General features: G+C 41.2%; 1 protein-coding gene across 1 annotated transcript in view; it reads right to left on the bottom strand.

Moving 5' to 3' along the window:
* fam131bb (family with sequence similarity 131 member Bb) overlaps positions 1-7,500 on the bottom strand; it is a 59,972-nt gene that overhangs the window by 19,987 nt on the left and 32,485 nt on the right. The gene's annotated exons all lie outside the window — the stretch shown is intronic.

The following is a 7,500-nucleotide window of genomic DNA, read 5'->3' as shown; positions in this document are numbered from 1 at the left end:
CCTATGAAAGACAGAAGAGCAGGTTTTGAGCAAGAGTGTGTACATGATGTATCCAAAATGTCATATTATGACAAAAGTTTTTGTAATGTGAGGCAAATGTTTGCTTTAAAGATGTGTTTTTGACATTTTGAATGTTGTGGGTCATTTTGCTGGAGATTTGAGGCATTTTGCATTTTGTGTGAGCAATTGTGGGTTTTGTGTGTGGAGTTTTGAAAAATAGACACAGAGTTTTGAAAACGTGTGTAAACAGTTGTAAAAAACTGTAATAAGGGCTAGCTAATGTTAAATAACATTATTCAATCATATTATTAATCACATTTCAGGCCATAGACGCTTTGGGGTGCTGGAGTCTGGGACTTCATTAGACTTCAGAAACTTGGTTAACTAGTTCCTCCGCGGATGCTCTTGTTGTTATGCCAGGGTATGATATTTTTAGGAAAGACAGAGACCAGGGAAGGGGAGGGGGAGTTTTATTATATGTGAAAAGTACTATTAAATGCAAACAAATTAAATGGGAAACTGACATTGAATGTGTTGGGGTCAATATCTCACTCTCAACTGAAATGGCATTTACTTTAATCTGTCTATATCGAAAACCATCAGCAAAGCCTGCATTTTATGATCAGTTAAAGAACCTCCTTCATAGTTTGGATTTTAACAAAGAGGTTATATTGATGGGGGACTTTAATGTCAATTGGAGTGATAAGAGTGGAAGGAAAAAGCTTAAAAACATTACCGACTATTTCAATCTTACACAGTTAATTGAACAACCAACTAGAATAACTAATCGGTCAGAAACTAAAATAGATTTATTGTTCACAAATAGACCAGAAAGAATTACTAAGACCTTTAATCTAATGACAGGGCTGTCAGATCACAATATCATTCTTTTTGCAGGAAGCTAAAAAAACACCGTTTTCATTCCTCAGACACATCTGTATGCAAATATGAATCAGTTCCAACTAGTCAGCAGGAAACATCTGTATGCAAATATGAATCAGTTCCAACTAGTCAGCAGGAAACATCTGTATGCAAATATGAATCAGTTCCAACTAGTCAGCAGGAAACATCTGTATGCAAATATGAATCAGTTCCAACTAGTCAGCAGGAAGATCGTGGTGTAGCACTGAGAGAGATTGAATGGGACGGGGTCCTCTCTAAAGGAGACCTGGAGAGTGACGGTGACCAATTCACCTCAACAATTAGGAAAGTTATGGGGCCCTACCTCAGAAAGCAGAGCCAAAAGAAATGCAGGGAAACACTGCCCTGGCTTAATGAAGAATGTAGGAAACTTATGAAGGAAAGAGATCAATTACTGAAACAATCTTTAAAATCAGGTCTTACAACAGACAGACAAAAATTTACCTCATTAAGAAACAAAGTGATAAAAAGGCTGAGACAAACTAAAGCCAACTTCTTCATTAACACTATTGAAGAGGCAAGAGGAAATGGGAAGAAGATATGGCAAACCATCAACAAGCTGATTGGCAGAAAACAGAATCATAACAATAAAGAACTACAGTTGAAAATTCACAGTGAACTAGTCACAGATCCAACCATTTTATCTACACAACTGAACATCTTCTTTCTCGACTCTGTTTATGAAATAGCCCAACTTTTTAATTCATCCAGCTACTCTACTTGCCCCATTAATTATACACAGCCGATTTTCCACCTACAACAAATAACTGAAACAGAAGTAGCAAATATCATCAGTGGCTTAAAAAATTCAAAGGCCATGGATATCTATGGCCTTGATACTAATTTCTTATAACGGCACAAAGAGACCCTTATACAGCCTATTACATATCTGATTACAGTTTTTCTCAGTCGCTTTGGTACTTTTTTCACATCACTATTAACATTTGCACAGCAGTTAGTGCATTTCTCAAAACAATTAGTGCAAACTGCAAAACCTAGTGGATAACCTGCAAAAGCACGTCACTTGCTCAAAATGGACAGTCCATTCCTCAAAAGCAAGTATTCATGTCAATGAAACTGTCAGTGTCATCAAAATGAAAAGTCTTGACACCATCGTTTATGAACAAAATATTCAAATGGCTTTGTCATGTTTTCATTATGACAGTTTATTCTCTCAGTGTTTTCCAATGCAAAAAAAGGTCAGAACTCGGTGACACTACCTGAACATGCTTAAGACAGCACTATACACTTGTACAGCCATTTGAAAACTACAGTAAAGTTACACATTGCTGTAGTTAAGAGAGTAAGTGAGTACAAGACACTAAATACGTATGTTTTACATTTTTACTGTATATGCTCTTTGCAATTTCAGTTTCACATTTTTACTGTATATGCTCTTTGCAATTCTACAGCATTGTGACAGAATTTGATAACTAGTTCACCAATTTTGTATGAAATGACTCAAGCAATGAAATGAAGACTATTAGTTTTATTCAGCATCCATAAGTATAGTTCATTTTGACTGACATGACATAAGCAAATTATAATGTTATAAAACAGCAGAGAATTGTATGAAAGCAACTGATATATGTCCAAAAGTATTTGCAATTTGTTCAGAGGAAGGAGAAATTGCTACTATGATGTGCACAAATGACTAAATGTTGTGGAGGTTGAACTAATAGTTATGATAATTTTCATTCTGATCTGAGAAAAGCACCAAAGCGACTGAGAAAAACTGTAATCAGTCCTTAAGTCTATCCATTGTGCCATCTGCATGGAAGATGGCCCTGGTCACACCCGTTTTTAAATCAGGTGAAAGGTCAGATATGGCCAATTATCGGCCAATCAGCATTTTGCCTGTAGTTTCCAAAATAGTTGAAAAATGGGTGGCTAAATTACTGATTCAACATCTCAATAAAAGCAATAACTCACTTCACCCTATGCAATTTGGTTTTAGGGCCCATCACTCAACAGAAACAGCCAATTGTTTGTTTTTGGAAAAGGTTAAAGGCTACCTAGATAGGAGTTCTTATGTTGGTGCTGTCTTCCTAGACCTCAAGCGAGCTTTTGATACTGTTAACCATGAAGTTCTCCTATCTAAACTCACTTATTTTAATTTCTCTGTGCAAGCTCTCAACTGGATGAAATCATACCTGTCCAGCAGAAAGCAATGCGTTTGTATTAATGATTCAAAGTCTCCACTCTGTGAATGTCCAGTAGGGGTCCCCCAGGGCTCTATACTTGGCCCAATCCTGTTTACACTTTATATAAATGATCTGCCAGAGGCATGCAAAAATGTTGATGTCCAGATGTATGCAGATGATGCTGTGATTTTAGCACATGCTAAGAACTACCAAGAGATAGCATCCACACTTACAGCTGCAATGGCTCACATTGATGACTGGCTCACCAAGTCATGTCTCTACCTAAACACTAAAAAAAACAGTCTGCATGGCGTTCACCAAACAAAATATGAAGGTGTCACATTCCAATGTGTTCCTTAGAGGACAGGAGCTTGATTTAGTTAGTGAATTTAAGTACCTTGGGGTCATATATGATTCCACCTTAACCTTTAAAAGTCATGTAAAAAAGGTGGCAAATAAAGTCAAATTCAATTTGCTAAATTTTAAGCAAGTTAGGCCATTTCTTGACACCAAGACTGCCAAGTTGTTTTTATATACCATGATATTTTCACATTTTGAGTATTGTTTTATAAACTGGTCATTTACCGGCATAACTACTCTTAAAATCATTGAATCGCTATTTAAGAAAGCCATAAAAACCTTTGATAAAAAGGCATTGTCATTTCACCATTGCGATATCTTAGAGAGAAATACATTTTTAAGCTTTGACAATTTTAGAGACTTTAAGTATGCGTGTTTGGTATACAAAGTGCTGCACAATCTTGCCCCCCCTCCGCTGCATGGCTTTTTCCAAAGACTTGGAAGTGGAGGTAGTACACGGGCCTCTGTAAAAGGGGACTGTATAATACCATTCAGACGCACCTTTTTTGGCCAAAACGTATTGTCAGTAGTAGGAGGTAAACTATGGAATAGCTTGCCCCTCCTAATAAGAGAGTGTCCTACATATAACACCTTTAAAACTCACTTAAAACAGTGGCTCCTAGAAAACCAGAGATGCACTCACTTTTAACTGCCACACATGTAATTTCATCACCCACTCAATTTTACTATCAATTGAATGTATAGAGGTGGATGAATTATGTCCTTGTCTTCATGTATTTCTGTTTCATTTTGTTTGTTTATTCTGTCAATGTACTGTATATGTCACCCTTATGTCCTCCTTGTCTTTATGTATTTCTGTTTTGTTTCTGTTTGTCTGTTGTGTTCTGTTTATTCTGTTAATGCATATGTCACCATTATGTATTTAATTTTACAGTGTGTTGTCCTATGTCACCTGCCTAGGGACTGCAGATGAAAAGTAGTTCTTCTTACTAATTCTGGCATATTTACATGGTGTTTATTACACAATGTTCATTAATATGCATTGTCCCTATCAAATAAACCAATAAACAATAAACAATTATGCAAACCGATTCAGGAAAAAAAACACTGGCTGGGTTATTCAGAATTCTTGCCTCAAATTCCTTCTCTCTTTCACTCACTCATTCACTCACACACACACACACACCCTCCTAGACAGGATCACACGTGGGATGGTTCTATCGATCTGCCCTGCCACTAGAGGTGAAGAGCTTCTTCAAGGACAGACAGCGGGGGAGGGGCGCAGCGGCCACCCTCTGATCACCCCTCTGTTCCCACACAGCCGCATTAGGGGCCGTGCACACGACGCCGGTTTTTGTGAAACCGGTGAGGTTTTGTTAACGGTTACGCCTTGCATGTACACGACGCCGGCAGTTTAGGAGACTGAAACCGATAGCTTTTGAAACCGGCTTCCGAAGTGGGAACTTTTGAAACCGCCGGCTAGACCGTGCCTTGTAGGTGCGAAGCCGGCAACTTTATGACGACATAGCCCCACCTCTCAACTCAGCCACGGCACTCGACCTGACATGTTGCTTGTCAAAACAAACCAAATATTGAATCATATTAAAATGTTTTTCTTTCCCCTGTCATGATTTATGTGCACAATGTAGCCTATCAGCCTTTAGTGGCTAAGTTAGAAGCACACGTTAGCTTAACTCAGTTAAACGTTAGCTTACTGCATGTTAGTGTTTTCTCCAGTGGTGCTCAGACCTAATGCAATGCGTAGGCTAAGCATTTGAAATTTCACATAGCAGTCACATACCTTGAAAATGAACTTTATTAGTTTAACAGTTGAATTGAAAACTGAATTGTCTGTAGTCTCCTTATTTCATGCGACTGCTTAACCAAAGCACTTATTAGACATTCTCTGGCTTAACAAACTCAACAATGTTTTCTTCTACGCGATTCACGCGAAAATATTGTGAAGCTTCTGCACAGCGGCGCCATCGACTGGTCTGGCATATGCACTACAGCACATTTATCCGGTTACACCTCTGTGTGTACACGCAAGGTTTTTTCTTGCCGGACACGTTAAAGGTGTGAAAGCGGTAAGAGAAAATCCACCCGGCGGTGTCGTGTAAACGGCCTCTGAGAGAGACACTCAGACTCACTGCATTGTGTGTGTGTGTGTGTGTGTGTGTGTGTGTTTCTGTGCGTGTGTGTGTGTAGGAGTTAGAGGTGTGTGTGTGTGTGTGTTTCTGTGTTTCTGTGCACGTGTGTGTGTAGGAGTTAGAGGTGTGTGTGTGTGTCTGTGTGTGTGTGTGTCTGTGTGTGTGTAGGAGTTAGAGGTGTGTGTTTGTGTGTGTGTGTTTCTGTGCGCGTGTATGTGTAGGAGTTAGAGGTGTGTGTGTGTGTGTGTGTTTCTGTGCGTGTATGTGTGTAGGAGTTAGAGGTGTGTGTGTGTGTGTGTGTGTTTGTGTGCGTGTGCGTGTGTTTGTGTGTGTGTGTGTCTGTGTGTGTGTGTCTGTGTGTGTGTGTGTATGAGTTAGAGGTGTGTGTGTGTGTGTGTGTAATTAAATCTGTGTGTATGTGTGTATGTTAATATGTGTGTGTGTGTTTCCCGATTCACCACAACTGCAACAGGGAAATCCCATTAGCGGCTAAAGGGCTCGGTATTGAGATCAGATTAGCGGCAGGCTAAAGGGCTCGGTATTGAGATCAGATTAGCTGCAGGCTAAAGGGCTCGCTATTGAGATCCCATTAGCGGCAGGCTAAAGGGCTCGCTATTGAGATCAGATTAGCGGCAGGCTAAAGGGCTCGGTATTGAGATCCCATTAGCGGGAGGCTAAAGGGCTCGCTATTGAGATCAGATAAGCGGCAGGCTAAAGGGCTCGGTATTGAGATCAGATAAGCGGCAGGCTAAAGGGCTCGGTATTGAGATCAGATTAGCGGCAGGCTAAAGGGCTCGGTATTGAGATCAGATTAGCGGCAGGCTAAAGGGCTCGGTATTGAGATAAGATTAGCGGCAGGCTAAAGGGCTCGCTATTGAGATCCCATTAGCGGCAGGCTAAAGGACTCGCTATTGAGATCCCATTAGCGGCAGGCTAAAGGGCTCGGTATTGAGATCAGATTAGCGGCAGGCTAAAGGGCTCGGTATTGAGATCCCATTAGCGGCAGGCTAAAGGGCACGCTATTGAGATCAGATTAGCGGCAGGCTAAAGGGCTCGGTATTGAGATCCCATTAGTGGCAGGCTAAAGGGCTCGCTATTGAGATCAGATAAGCGGCAGGCTAAAGGGCTCGGTATTGAGATCAGATTAGCGGCAGGCTAAAGGGCTCGCTATTGAGATCCCATTAGCGGCAGGCTAAAGGACTCGCTATTGAGATCCCATTAGCGGCAGGCTAAAGGGCTCGGTATTGAGATCAGATTAGCGGCAGGCTAAAGGGCTCGGTATTGAGATCCCATTAGCGGCAGGCTAAAGGGCACGCTATTGAGATCAGATTAGCGGCAGGCTAAAGGGCTCGGTATTGAGATCCCATTAGTGGCAGGCTAAAGGGCTCGCTATTGAGATCAGATAAGCGGCAGGCTAAAGGGCTCGGTATTGAGATCAGATTAGCGGCAGGCTAAAGGGCTCAGTATTGAGATCAGTTTAGCGGCAGGCTAAAGGGCTCGCTATTGAGATCAGATTAGTATTTTCCCCGCCAATTGCCTCACTGGCCTAAATCGAAGGTGATTTGATCGAATTGCGCTGTTAATCTTGGGTTTCTTTGTGACAAATGCCCGCTTGTGGACAATCAGTCAGGAACAACAGGTCATCAGCACCCCCCTCCCCACACACACACACACAAAATATCCACAACTGAACCCCTCTGCTTGCTTTGCAATAATATTGTGCAAGTTGACATCTTTTGCGTTTCCTACACATGCTGATACACCACAGTTTTGAAATGAAAGAAACAGGATTTCTAAATGACATTGTCAGCTTTTGGGGAGCAGCGCTTTCTAGATGCGCTGATTATCAAATGACTCTGGCACCGGTTCTGGCCGGGGTCAGAAAAACCCTTGTAGAGTCGAGTCAGCAAGTATCCGGCCATCTCTCTCTGCTGAGAAATCAGTGTCCCTGACTACTGCCACTG

Source organism: Alosa pseudoharengus, unplaced genomic scaffold (assembly GCF_046254945.1).
Source record: "Alosa pseudoharengus isolate Yale_2024_CS ecotype anadromous, Long Island Sound unplaced genomic scaffold, YU_APseudo_1.1 YU_APseudo_1.1_scf_12, whole genome shotgun sequence".
NCBI lineage: Eukaryota > Metazoa > Chordata > Actinopteri > Clupeiformes > Clupeidae > Alosa > Alosa pseudoharengus.
Note: the sequence above shows the minus strand (reverse complement) of the source record. Positions and strands in the feature narration are given on the sequence as shown.